The 14134-nt window shown below is 41.2% G+C and overlaps 1 long non-coding RNA gene across 1 annotated transcript in view; it reads right to left on the reverse strand.

Annotated features, from left to right (window-relative positions):
- Window positions 1-428: 428 nt before the first annotated feature.
- Window positions 429-14134, reverse strand: part of LOC135183978 (uncharacterized) — a 64034-nt gene continuing 50328 nt past the window's right edge. Inside the window, exon 3 of the long non-coding RNA XR_010305801.1 lies at window positions 429-1426. This is a non-coding gene — a long non-coding RNA (uncharacterized LOC135183978). The remainder of the gene's footprint in view (window positions 1427-14134) is intronic.

Here is a 14134-nt window from a genome sequence, read left to right on the forward strand (position 1 = left end):
AAATACTGGGCATTGTGAACTTATGTCTGATTTCCACTGCTGAGGGAATGAGACTGACCTTTTGGTTACCATGCAACCTAGGAAAATGGGAACTGAGAAAGCATGTGTCACCCGAATGAAGGGCTTGAGTCAGCTATTGCTCAGCATCTTATGGACTGTCTGAATACATGTCCTGGTTTAAAACTTGTTCTCTGACGAGGAAATAAAACAAGGTCTGAACTATTTCTTCCTGGAAATAGGATTAAGAGACTTCAAAAAAAAAAAGGAAACACCCCATCATTTTGATACGCCACTAAACACCAGAAAGTAACAGAGAAAAGTAAGAGGGGACTACAGAGAATCAGATTTTCCCATCAGTTTCACCAAGGGATAAATTCCCATGAAAATTGAAGAATCAGAGCCTGTTATAAAATGAGAAATGTTGACTGAGCTTTATAAATCCATCAAGATGAAAAACAGAGGCATTCCACCAAAAGTTACTTATTTTTTATGCAAGTAATCCAGACAGAAAGCATACCCTCCAAAATGCTGCAAAATTCATACATGCACTGTCTCTTTTTGTCCTCATAAAGGCAGAGAGACAGCTTAACCTGTTTTATCACAGCAAAAAAATAATCAATTCATGCAGAGAATGAGTGTAGGAAGAAGTGACATAAGATGGGTGCAAATCTGCATTTCCAGTTGACTTCTGTTTGCTAAATGTTTGAGTGAATAATTAATACATAAAACTGTGAAAGCCTTTAGGAGAATCCCCAGCACTAATTGTCAAATTTTCAGCAATTCAGCTGAATTGCAGCATTTGATACCCTTAGAGAGGAGAACAGGATCTTAGCCAGAAGCTTCTAACTAGTGCAAATATTTGTGGACTTTTACAAGGCAGGTAAAGACCTAAATTATGTTGCTAATTAATTTTATATTTCCTTTGGCTACCCAAAGAAACCTGGAGCTGCTCAGCATTCATTGAGTGATGGGGTTTTGCCAAGGATTCAGGTACGCTGTTAACAGAACAAGCCAAAAGATCTGAGGTCATGGTTTCTGTAATACCTACAGGGGAAAAAGTCAAATTGAAAGCAAGTACAAGCAAAGCAAACACATATATACACGAGGTAGAAAGGAAGAAAAGGGTTCCAAAGCATCTGAGACACTTAAAAACATGTAAAAAACTTCTAACATTATTCCAGAACTAAGAGAACAACACCAAGACTACCATTCAATGAGAGCAAGCATCAACCTACTCCAAAGAAATACAATTAAAAGAAATTGAGGATAAAACACTATGCTGATCAACTTACAAAAGATAAGATGTGGTTTGTGCTATGCACACACTGTCCAAATAGCTTACATAAGATTTAACTGGGGTTTGTAATTGAGCATGGTGCAAGAAGCCAAACTTTTCCATGTGCCTACAGTGCGTAGGTGTGATGCCCTGGAGAGAAACAGACAGATGCAGTGAGTACAGGCAGGACTTGAAATAAAATACATCTACCTTCAAAGCTGCTTCCCTGTCTCCTCCTAACCTGCACAGTCAGTTTTGTTTTTCTTAAAATGGTTCTGTAATTCATGTGAGGAATATCTGTGTTCAGATAAACCATAAAGATACTCAAATCCTGATTATCATACACAAGTGTTCACCTCCCTCTTCACTGCATCTCTCGAGTCTCAGGACTCAGATGAAAGCTAGCCTTCTTTGCTTCTTAGCCAGTGGACAAGGTAATCTCTCCATCTGATATTAAACAGGTATCATTTATTAACTACAATGTGCATTATCAAATATCAAACTACTTTGTCCTCCCCCACAAAGACTTAATTCACCAGACCTCATTTGTTTATGCAGCTTTTTTTCATCGCCAGAAGATACTAAAGAAATGATAAAGCTAACACAGGCACTTCAAAGGCACGTGGAAAGGCAAGGTGTTTCTGTACTGCTGTTATGTGAAGAGATTACTCAAATTAAGTAACCAAGAGATTACCAAATTTAGGTAAGTGTACTGATATCTGCAAGTGGTCTCCCCTATGTATTTTGTTTCAGGCTTTGGAACTGGAAGCTTCCTAGTCTGAAAAGTAACAGAAAGCCTCAATTACAATGAAAAAAAGCACCATACGCTTTTGTGCTACTTCTTTTAGTTTGACTGCAACAGGTTGTTGTTCACATCTCTTCCTTTTAATTTAAACTTACCACTCAAACTAGACTTAACTTAGAGAACATCATTCAGAGTTGCCAGCAGGATGGCTAAAATCTATTCACGTCTCCTTTCAGGTAAGTGTTAAGATAATGTTTATGATCCAAACGGATCACAGAGGCACAGTCAGCTCTAAAGTTTTGTGTTAACTACTGACAACACATCTGATCTCTTCTCATCTCATCATTGAGCATGGCAATATGGACATCAGTTTACCACACTATATAGAGCTTCACTGTCAGGACTGCTACAGGGATCTGCACTGAAAAGTAACAAAATGGAGCTTTCGCTTTGCTCAGCAAACAAGAAATCCTCATAGATGCCAGATACACAAGTAGTAATTTTGTTCACAGTCCAGCAACCTGCTCTTCTTTCGGGTATTCAGATTGTCCTGGAAGGCTTACAGACCTATTAGATGTCCTGGCGTGCCCCACCCTTCTGCTGATGGGGGAAGCAAGGGTGGGAGGATTACAAAGACTTGAGCCATTATGTCCCCTCCCAAAGTGATCACAGAATCAACCAGGTTGGAAGAGACCTCCAGGATCATCCAGTCCAACCTATCCCCCAGCCCTATCCAGTCAACTAGACCATGGCACTAAGTGATAAACAGGTACCCATGGGTGTTTAGGTACTTGTTGATGTCTTGCCCAAATAAGGGTGAGCAAGCTCTGGGTTCACCTAATATGGTCAGTTTTGCAAATGCCATTTTGATTGGTGAATCTCTGTGACCAAAGGAGCCGTTATACTTGGGCAAGTAATACAGATGGAGCTAAGATGCAAACAGTTGAGCTGTTTCTGCCTTGCTGCCTCTGCCTCACTGCTCTTGCACATGTTCTGCTCTGCCTTGTGCTTCAGACCAGCTTAGACCTGATATTTTGGACTTGAACTACCTGGAAACTTAAGTGCCTCAAGTTTCCCAGGAGAAGGCACGTAAGTGCCTCACAACGCGGCAAGAAGTGCCACTGACATGGTGCTCTCTGCATATCTGCAAGAGATCCTGCCTGCACCTCTGCAAACCTCCATGCCAAGAGGAACCAGGATCAGGTCAGAGATCCTCTGCCTCTTTCCCAGCACCGTGGGAAGATCTAGAAGCCGCTCAACAGCTGAGCAGTTCCAACACTGTCATAAGGGAGCCAGGGACTATCTTGAAATTTCTACTCCACTGCCATGAGTAGCACAGACATTGCCTAGGGCTCCAGGATACCTGTCTGTAAGTGGGGCAAAGCCATTTTGTGGCTAAACTTTTCCAAATGTTCTGATTCTCCTAAACAAATGAATTGCTCATAAGCATCCTTGTGAAGATTTTCCCGACCGAATTAGAACCCAAAATTAACTAATTTGCATATGGTTATGGGCAGAGCTTTCTGGAAATAAAATTAACTACATATTTTATAACTCTTGCCTCATTAATTGCCCCAGCTAAATCATGGATGTAGATACAGGAAATCCACCTTGCCACTTACTACATTTTTTAAGTCTAACTTTTAAGTTCAATTCTTTAAGGTAAAATTTAATTTATCCCAATTAGAGTTTCAGCATATTTTCACAAGTACCTCTGCTATTTACTTCAATGGACAAGATAAAAAAGATCCCAAACATGTTGCTCCAACCTACTTTTCAATATTTGAATGTCACTGTTTTGGTCTCTAATGCAAGTGATTCAAGAATTAGCATCTTCAGCTACACATCTTGAGCCACCAGTTTAAAGCTGAATTGACCATATATTGTTAGCATTGTATTTAACTGGTATAATTCCATTCAATGAAAGGAGTTTAATTCCCATGCAAGTAACACACAGGTTCAAATACCTTCATATCCAGGTTCCAGGAACAACAATGAAAAAAACCTCTCTCTTAATTGCTGGGAAACTGGATGCAAGCATAAGGTTCCTTATGTCTCTGTTACATCCTGCACACTCTGACACTGCTCAAGCCCTATGTGTTGCAGTTCCAGATTTTAAATGCCAGGGCCAATGTTAACAAGACTCACTCCAACTACACATGTTCAGAGACATGAATAACCACCTGAGACAAATGGCCTTGCAATTCCACACTTACGGGAAAAAGTTAAGTTGTATATTAAACCACAGAAAATCCTGCTTTATGGTCCCTGAAGACATGGATATAAACCTGCAAGTGCACAGAACATTTGCATCGTTCTGCTGCCCGTGAGCCCTTGCACTGCAACCCAAGTCTGGGCTTGAGGCAACTGTGTTTCTATGCCAAAATTGTATGGAATGCACAAAAAGGTCAGAGCTAGGAATTTATGTGTGTCACAGTTATTTAGAGATTACGGGAAAGAGAACTTGGCCGCTGCTGGCATTGCACAGGTGTAGTTCACTGAAAGCATGCTGTGGCTCAGGAGTTTTCAACCAAAATTCCACTTTATCAGAAGCAACAGCCCTGGGAGCGTGATTATTAGAACTGAAAGATAGCTCAATCTGGGGAGAAAAATTAAGGGACCCCCTACAAAGTTCGTTCTTTGTACCATCTTTCTAGCATAGGCCTTATACTAGAAGATTATTATTTGAAAGAAAGATAATTAATGCTAAAATATTCAGTCTATGTGTAAAAAAAAATGAGAGAATATTAAGTTTTCATTTGGTTATGGTCTTCAGTGGAACAAAACCACTAAAAAAATCATCACAGACAGTGTCTATATTCATTGTGCAACAAGTAAAATGTTTCAGAACTTAAATGGAAGAGCTCACTGGCCCTTCTATGCATAAGGCAAGTCAGAACTCCCAGACTTTTGAAGTGTATATTGTTATTATTACTGGAAGTGGATAGTGTTCTCTACCTGCAGCAGCGTATCTGGAAACAATAAAACAATTAAAATAGCTCTATGTGTCTGAATGAAGATTCATAGACCTAATGGTAGAGGAATTGTCAGCATATGAGTGCTGAGACGGCTGTAAGTCTGAGAAAGAGGAGGAAGCTCAGTGTTTAAACAAACAGATGAGACATTGCAACAATTTTCAAATGCTGAGGCTGCCAGACCAATAGAAGCCAGTTGAAAAGAGGGCTGTCCTACAGCAAGGGGCTTCAGCTTACTTGAGATGTAAATGAGCACGAAGAGCTATGGCCTCTACTATTACTATTGAGGTATTACAAGAAGACAACAACTCATGGTCAAAGCATGTTAACACAAACATATATATGATGTACCATGTAGGGACCGTGCATCATAACATATAATTTGTGCAAAATGGGACAGAAAGACACAAATGGGGGATGGCACAACAAGAAGTGACATGGATGATAGATGGAATGAAGAAAACATGAGAACATGCAGAAGAGAGGAAAAAAGAGAAGGAATAATAAGAAACAACCTCAACCATTCTCAAAGATAAGCATGAGGTTGTCATGGGGCTGTCAAGATTTTGTGCTCTTAATACTGAACCTGAGGAAAACACTACTGCATATTCTTTCTCTTTCTTGGGAATGAAACAGTTACAAATGCTACAACATTCAAATTAAGGGATGACTTTTTCCTTTTGAACAAAATAAATGCCTAAGAAATTCTCCAGGATTAGTGGCAGCTCATGAAAAGAGCGTCCCAATGACAGTTTTCCAAAGCAAGATGTTCAGCTGTGTCTGTGAGCAGAGCAGCAGCCCTTCCACAAACCAGAAGGTGCTACTCCAGTAGTCATCTGTCAAGGCACAGAAAGTTGAAAGTGTCTGAACAGCACAGTGGTGGGTAATGCAATACAGATGATTTCACCTTTAGGTCTGTAGTTCAAAAAAATTCAGCCCAAAAAGTGTCATCACCTGATAGTTTTTACTACTTTATTTACAGTACAAAATCTCCCAGGGGCCAAACTGAGATCAAGACTTGCTCTCTACTCCCCCCCAGGCATTGCACATAGTAAGGAACAGACCTTCTCTGCAGATCCTACATTGTAGACAGACTACAAGGGTGGAGGATAAAAGCTCAGGAGACTGAAATGCGCTGTCAAAATTCAGTAAGCCAGACATAAAAGCGATTCCAACTCCCTAGCTGATGACATTCTTACTTGTGCTTTTTATGTATTAGGATAGTTCCACCACACCAAAGGCAAAATGCACACATGTGCAGCAAGACTTGAGCTCCAGGATGTAAACTTACGTGCAGCGTCCCAAACATCCAGCAACCTGGACTGAGATACCACTATGAGCGTCTAGGAGTTCACAGAATGGTGAGGATCTCTGGATATCATCGAATCCAGTCCCTCTGCTAAAGCAGGGTCATCTATAGCAGCTTGCATCTATAGCACAATGGCCAGAGAAGGAGATTCAATCACTTCTTTGAGCAGGCTGCTCCAGAGCTCCAGCACACTCAGTCCAAAGAAATTTCTTCTCCTTTTCAGATGGACCCTTCTGGGTTCCAGTTTGTGCCCATTGGCCCCTGTCCTGTTCCTGGGCACAACTGAAAAGAGACTCGTCCCATCCTCTTGACCCCCACTCTTTAGCTCTTGCTGAGCATTGATCTGATCCCCTCTCAGGCTGCTCTTCTCCAGGCGCAACAACTCCAGGTCTCTTAGCTTTTCCTCCTCACAGAGATGCTCCAGGTCCCTCAGCATCTTTGTAACCTTGACTGGCCTCTCTCCAGTAGTGCCATCTCTCTTGAACTGGAGAGACCAGAACTGGACATAGCATCCTGTAGCAAAGGTTTTAAAGACCCTAAAGCTCATTTTTAAGTAGAAAATGAGAAAGCAATCTTTATTAATTGTTTGACTAAAAGGAGGAAGAATCCATGCTCCTGCTCCACTTTCCTAATAAGAGTCACCTATGAACATAATTTTGTATAAATTCAGTATAGAAACATTTGCATGAATTCTCAAGTCTAAAGGTGGCCTTCCCAGATCAAGCAGGAACCCTGCTGAAGCTTAAATCATAGCATCCACCAAACATCTCTCATGGATGCCAAACATTCATTCTAGACAATTACACCCTTTTCTTGATAAAACAATAAAAGTATTAGAAGAAAAAGAAAGCCTCAGAAATGAGGGAGCCCATCCAGAATAAAGCATTAACAGCACAAAGGGCTCTGGGTTATGTCTCCATAGCTCTCACCATATAATAGTATCTCCATATAATCAACTGCCTCATCTCACTGTTCTCCAATATCAAGCAATAATTCTCTCACTGCAATTCTATTTCCATTGTAAATCATTTCAATTCTGACATCTTCACTGGGGACTAAATAACACGTGACCTTATCTAACTTAAATATGGTATTCATTTTCTCAAGGAAAAAAAAATATGGTTTATGAAATTCAGGAGCTTAGGGTAACTGGGGGGATACAGATCTGCCGCAGGGGGTAGCATATGGATTTCATTGTCCCTACATTTTTCACAGAGGTCTCAGAACTACAGAAATGTTTTGCTATAGGTGGCACAAATCATAACCTCAGATCTCACCTAGAAGAATCAGGGATCTGAATGGAGCAGTGGGCAAGAGAAATTCAGGACAACTGAACAATAATTGCAAACTCTTAGACAGATTGGGTTTAAAGTCCTACACAGACTTGTTTTCATTCCAAGCTTTTTCATGTAACTGCAATGGCCAGTGTCTCAGGAAGACTCCGTCCTTTCTTCATTTGACCCTTGCCCATGTGTTCCTGAATTCAGTTCCAGAATCCAGCTCCTGAATCCTGTTCCTATCTGCTGTTGAGTCCAGTGCCTGTTTCCATCATCAGTGGTCACAGAAACATGGTGGCCATCAGGGGTTGGGTTCCATTTATAGTAAATATAAGGTTTATTTATAATTGTATTTATGTTAGTGAAGCCATAGGATTTGCAGACTGACCCTCTGCTAGATGGAGTGCATGGATGTGAGAGGAACATTGTGCTACCTGAGTAAAAAATAAAATCTTCTAAGAATTATTTAGTACCATTTAAGATACTTTTTCATATTCAAAACATGATAATGATTTCTAATTAAACGTTAACAGACATGATAAATTGGTTGGCAAAGATATAGATACAGGAATTGAAGGACATAAGAGGAAAAACAAAGGCTAGTTATAACAGTTCAGACCAGAAGCCTATCTGCCCCCCCCAGCATCCAAGTTGTACTGACTGATGGATGAGGGAAAATGAAACAGGAATGGGCCAAGAGAGAGTGAGTGTGGATGATTAACAGTGAACTGCAGTCATTCGTGGTGTAACAGCTGGTATTTATACCCAGGACACAAAGTCTTTCCAGTAGATCACAAGCTCCTGAATCATCTGATGAGCACACACACTGAGGGTAGTGAAGTCCATGTCCTTGCTGTGCTCTGAGCAACCACCTCAGCCTCAGTAAGCACAAAGGTTGCACTAGCACAAAGGAAGCATCTCTCAATTACAAAGTACTCAGCTGTGCTGGGGGGTCTTACACAGCCACTTGTGAAAAAGGTCTGCCTTGGAAGGAAACACTCTTTGAGCTTCTGATTCCTGACTATGGATCTCCTCATGGAACTATTTCCAGCAGGTACATCTGCTATTTAACAGGCAAGCAACACAATTTACCAAACAGTTCCCTACATTTTTTCCACTATTCCAATATCGGTCTGCTCTGGCACAATCTATATGTCATTATTTCCACTGCTTTACTGAAAAATAAAAATCATTCCAGAAGTTTTAGTTGAAACATCACTTTGACGACTGTGTACAACTCAGAAATGCCACATCTGCTTTTTTCAGCCAACACTGTATTTCCCCTAACTTTTGAAGAACTCATGAACATTCTCCCAAGTAAAACTCCTTGCATCTGACCTGGTCAATTCAGAATAGTACCAACTGCAGAGCCTCAGGAAGCAGCTCAAGCAAATTCTCCATTTGCAATGTTAACCTTTACTTTTTTGTGTGTCAGAACAGCTCCTTCAGAAGGTGCAATATAATGAAACGAAAAAATAAAAGAGAGATGAAACACCAGCACCGCTTTTGACTGAGGAAAGAAAGATCTCTGTGTCAAGTTTTCCCACAGAGATTTAACGCAATAAATTGTCCCGGTTTGGGTTAGAACTGAACTAATTCTGCTCAGTGATTCGACTTCTTAGCTCAGTGAGGCACCTGCTTACGTTCAAGGCATGTTTGTACAGACAGTGGCTGCTTCTAGCAGTGAGAATGCTCATGGGTAGCGTTAGTACCAAAGGTTGGGCTGCAGACCCAGGTCACTGCTCAATCTTATGGGCTCTGTGCAGGTGCAGAGTAAAAGGCTACACCTGCAGGAGGAGTCCACAGGACAGGTGACCCTCAGTTGACCAACAAGAGATTCCATCCCATGCACCTCATCTTTAGTATGAAGCTGAAGGATCAGAGTCAAGACTTTTGTGTGTCAAAGGAGGACTCTGCTCATTTTGCCTTTGTTCTTGATCCCCATGCTCCTGAATCCAGTTCCAGAATCTAGTTTCTGAATCTGGTTCCCATCTGTCACAGAGTCCAGTCTGGGATTTCCCCAATGCCTGGCCCCAGCATTAGTGGTGATGATGACATTATTGGCATCAGGAGCTGGGTTCCATATTGGTTTGTATCTCTCTCTCTGTTTCATGGAATTGTTGCTTTTTCCATCCCAGCTGATTTAGTTTCTTTCATAGCACACCAGTCTCTCTCTCTTCTTCCCTTCCTCTTCCCTTTGGGAAAGGAGAAGGGTTCATAGAGAACCTCTGTCACCTATCTAGTGGCCGGCCTAGCTCTAACACTTGCTATAAATCAACAACTCCTGTTATCCTTGATGCATAAAGGGTGGGGAGATTGCAGTAGGTTAAATGTGAACTTTAAACAAGACCAAAGGCAGTACAGGCAGCAATGTCATAACAGCATGACAATACTCATGACTTTTGACATCCTAGCAACCTGTATGCTAAATAACACCAGCTAAACCCAGGCTGGCACTCAGTGTCATTTATGAAGAAATTCTATCAAAACAGCAAGTGCAATGGAAATCACAGATGAACAAAACTGCTGTAAGTAAATCCTGGCAGCGAGACCGCCCTTCATACACACACTTGTCTAATGTTTCTCTTGACTGACTCTTGCGCTGAAATAAGTTCATATGACAAGTCTGATTTTTTCCTCTACAGATCACTGTACTTTTCCAGTGCAGAAAACCCCGAGTATAAATCATATACTTGCTGAAATGCTTAAATTGGCATGTTATCTCCTGTAAGAGCAGAATACCAAGACATGATACGTGGTAATTTTTGTTAGGCAAATTGCACTGATTTTTCTTTACATAAAACTTCTACAGGATATTCAGTGTTTTCCTCTTCTTTAATAAAAGATATAGACTGCTAACTCAGTATGCATTTAGTGTTCTTCACTCATGTATTTCAAAATACAGATAATTATCACTGATTTAATAATGAAAATCCCAATACAAAGATCTCTTTCTTCTCGTTCCAGCAGTAGAACGTGGAACAAAAACTTGTGAGTCTGAATGCTCAGTTCAATACATACTTCAAGTAATTTACATCCCATTACAAAATAATTAGACTGGCTCAGTCTACAAAATGACCTTAAGGAAAGTTCAGGAATTTTAGGTCCTAGGATGTGTATCAGACTCCCACGCCTGCTCAAAACAAGTCTTAACATCAACAGCTCAGTGAACACTGAAACAAAAAAAAACTCTGTTCTCCTTGAGTCCTATTCCCTCTACCATGATAATCTCTGCATTTATTTTCTCTAAGATAGCCCTTGTTTCAGCATCCCTACTCCTTCCTTCCTCCACTCATGTCTTCCAAGTTCTCCAGCTCCCACCCACACTGCTTTCCTATCTGTCTGGATAACAGGCAGTATGTGCAACATTTATACTGGCTGACCAGCTAATGCCTGGGAGCCAGCTTGTTGGCAGGAGGATGCCTCAGAGAGGGTAACATTTGAATTCTGCATACATCCCTCTTTGTCAGAGCTGTCACAGCTTTCACCTCATTCAACTCCTCTTTTCCACAAATCTCCCAGAAATTTAACTCCCTTGAGATACCAAGCTGAAAAAGAATATATGATATCATACTGTCTAGAGACAGGGGTGGAGGCAGATAGCATAGCTGTCTTCAGATACATCACTGGGCTGCTGCGAAAAGGATGAGTATTCAGTGAGCAGGATGAGAAAGCAGAGGACTGAATTTCATCATAAAAGATTCAGGTTAGACATGTAAGAAAATATCCTGCAATTCTGGCTTAATGAACTAAATTGCTGATAGAAGGTTGGAATGGCATCACTGGGGCTTTCAAGAACAGGTGAGTAGAAAGTGCTGGAAGGAAACCAGGTGTAGTTTGTGTCTTACTTGGGGGGCAATATGCCTTAAGAACCCATTCTCCTTTATCTGTGGAGATTCAGCTCATCTGAAGAGCACAGGACACACAAGCAGGGTGTAAAGTCACCTTCAGACAGGGCAGGAACCACTCTGTTACATTCTGCAGTGAGCCAAACAGAATTAACTAAACCCTGTTGTCATCTCTGGTTGATTACAAGTTAAATCGTAAAGAAACAAAGAGTTACAAAAACATTGAGCTCATCATAGAGATTTCTGGGGGTTCAGTATCTTAGCTCTGACCCCAAATTAGAGTTAAAACTCCAGATCCATAGGGGAAAAAATAATCTATTATAAATAGGTTCTGAAAATCAGCCCAGTTCATGCCTTGTGTTCTTTATTCAGAACTATCCACCTTACTCATCATTGTCTTACCTGACCCAAGTCATTAATTACTCAGGCAGAGGCTTCTTTACTCATATTAGGTTTTCTCTCCTCACTTGGGTAAAATTATTAAATGACCATTTTCCCTTTAAGAGCTGGATGGCCCTGACAGCTTAGCGAACATAAAGCAGCTCCAAAGAAGTTTTTTGCTCATCACAGTATGGAACAAAATACTTTAGAACCCCAAACTTTAAAATCCCAGATGGCCTTGAGGTACTTTTAATATAAACTGCTTGAATTTAGAGTCAAATTTGCCCAAGAAAACCTCCTAATGGAGACTGAAAACTCTAAATGTTTATTAAAAACAATTTGACACCAGCACAGACTATTTCCTTTTTTTCCCTCATTGCAGAGCTAGGCACACTCCTCAAAATATTTGCTTTCAAGAAAGTGACAGCAGTCCCTCCAGTAGTGTTATGTAAGAGCCAGCATTTGATATTTCACATTATATTGTCTGCTGAATAAAATGCTTGAAAAACATTAATGCAATATAGGATTTCAGACTCTTAATCATTTTGACAGGTTTTCTAAAACTCTTCAGAGCAACATTTGAGTAAAGCCCCCACACCATACCCAGCACTGAAGTAGGTGCAGGAGCAGGGGGAAGGGGAGGGAAAGGCTAGAAAGGTCTCTGCTCTATAACACAAGCATTCATTAGAAGAGAAAAATGCCTAGAAATCTGGCGCAAAGAAGAGTGTTTAAACGAAGGCTGCCTGAGGGGAAGGCCCTGACTTGCACTCTCTTACCAACTGGATGGCTATCATGTGACTGTTAACAGCTATTACATACCAGGTAAAAAAATTTCTGCATAAGAAACCACACCACCAGGCAGCACTCTGGATAACTTCAGAGACAACACTTTGGAAAGGGGAAGCATTTCTAGATGGTGTCTACACTGAAAAACACATCCAGACAAAACCCACAAGCTGAAACCAAACCACACCATATGCTGTGATTTTAGATTGTTCATTAAAGGTGAATTTGGATCCAGACTAAATTAACAAATAGACAAAGTTTGAGGTCAGTATGTGTAGGATGCTCGTTATTTTTCTCCTGGACTCCAGTTTTGCAGTACATATCTTCATCTCCATGTATACTTTTAGACCTACTTTCAAGTTGTCTTAATCTTGAATCTTAGCTCTGAAAGTAATCACAGAAGAGTGGGCATTGGAAGGGACCCCTAGACCAAACCGCCTCCTAAAGCAGGATCACCCACAGCAGGTTGCCCAGGATCACAATGTTCAGGTGAGTTTGGAATCTCTCCAGAGAAGGAGACTCCACAGCCTCTCTGGACAGGCTGCTCCAGTGTTTCAGCACCCTCAAAATAATGAAGTTTCTCCTGAAGTTGAAGTGAAACCTCCTGTGTTCTAGTTTGTGCCTGTTGCCTCTCGTCCTATCAGTGGCCACCACTGAAATGAGTCCAGCCCATCGTCATGATCACCACCATTTAGATATTTATGTACATTTATAAGATTCCCTCTCCATCTGCTCTTTTCCAGGCTAAAGAGGCCCAGGTCTCCTGGCCTTTCCTTGCAAAAGAAATGCTTCAGTCTACTAATCACCCTTGTGGCCTACCACTGGACTCTCTCCTATAATTCTCTGTCCCTCTTGAACTGGGGAGCCCAGAACTGGACACAATATTCCAGGTATAGCCTCAGTAGGATGGAGTAGAGGGAGAGGAGAACCTCCCTTAACTTGCTGACCATACTCTTCTTAATGCACCCCAGGGGACTCTTTGCCTTCTTGGCCATGAAGACACATTGCTGTCTCATTGGCTTATGAACCTGTCCACCAAAATTTGCAGGTCCTTCTCAGAGCTGCTTGACAGCAGGTCAGCCTCTCATCTACACTGGCACAGGCGGCTCCTCTCCAGACACAGGACTCTACACTTGCCCTTGAACTTGGTGAACTTCATGAAGGACTACATAAGGATTTGACTGCTGAAGTCACGTGCCAATTTCTGTGCTCTCAGATGAAAATCAGATCTGCAGTTGAAGCACAGCAATGGACTTGATGTGCAATTGGTTTTCCAAACCACAGTTATTCAAAAAAGATTTCAGAACCAAAACAAAGCAGCCTTCGTTTGCGCTACAGAAAAGTCTTGTGTTGGCCTGAAGCCCTCAGCATTCGCTGTCCCCCTGTAACACATGGATAACTAATTTCCAATAGCTCTAAATAAATCACAGAATCCTTCAGATGGGGATCTCTTACAGTTCAAACACTAACAGGGGACATACATGTAGCAGTCAAATCAAAGTGCTTCATAATTTTTTTGTTCCATTTGCTTCCCCTT

The sequence above is a fragment of the Pogoniulus pusillus genome, chromosome 19 (assembly GCF_015220805.1).
Source record: "Pogoniulus pusillus isolate bPogPus1 chromosome 19, bPogPus1.pri, whole genome shotgun sequence".
In the NCBI taxonomy this organism is placed as follows: domain Eukaryota; kingdom Metazoa; phylum Chordata; class Aves; order Piciformes; family Lybiidae; genus Pogoniulus; species Pogoniulus pusillus.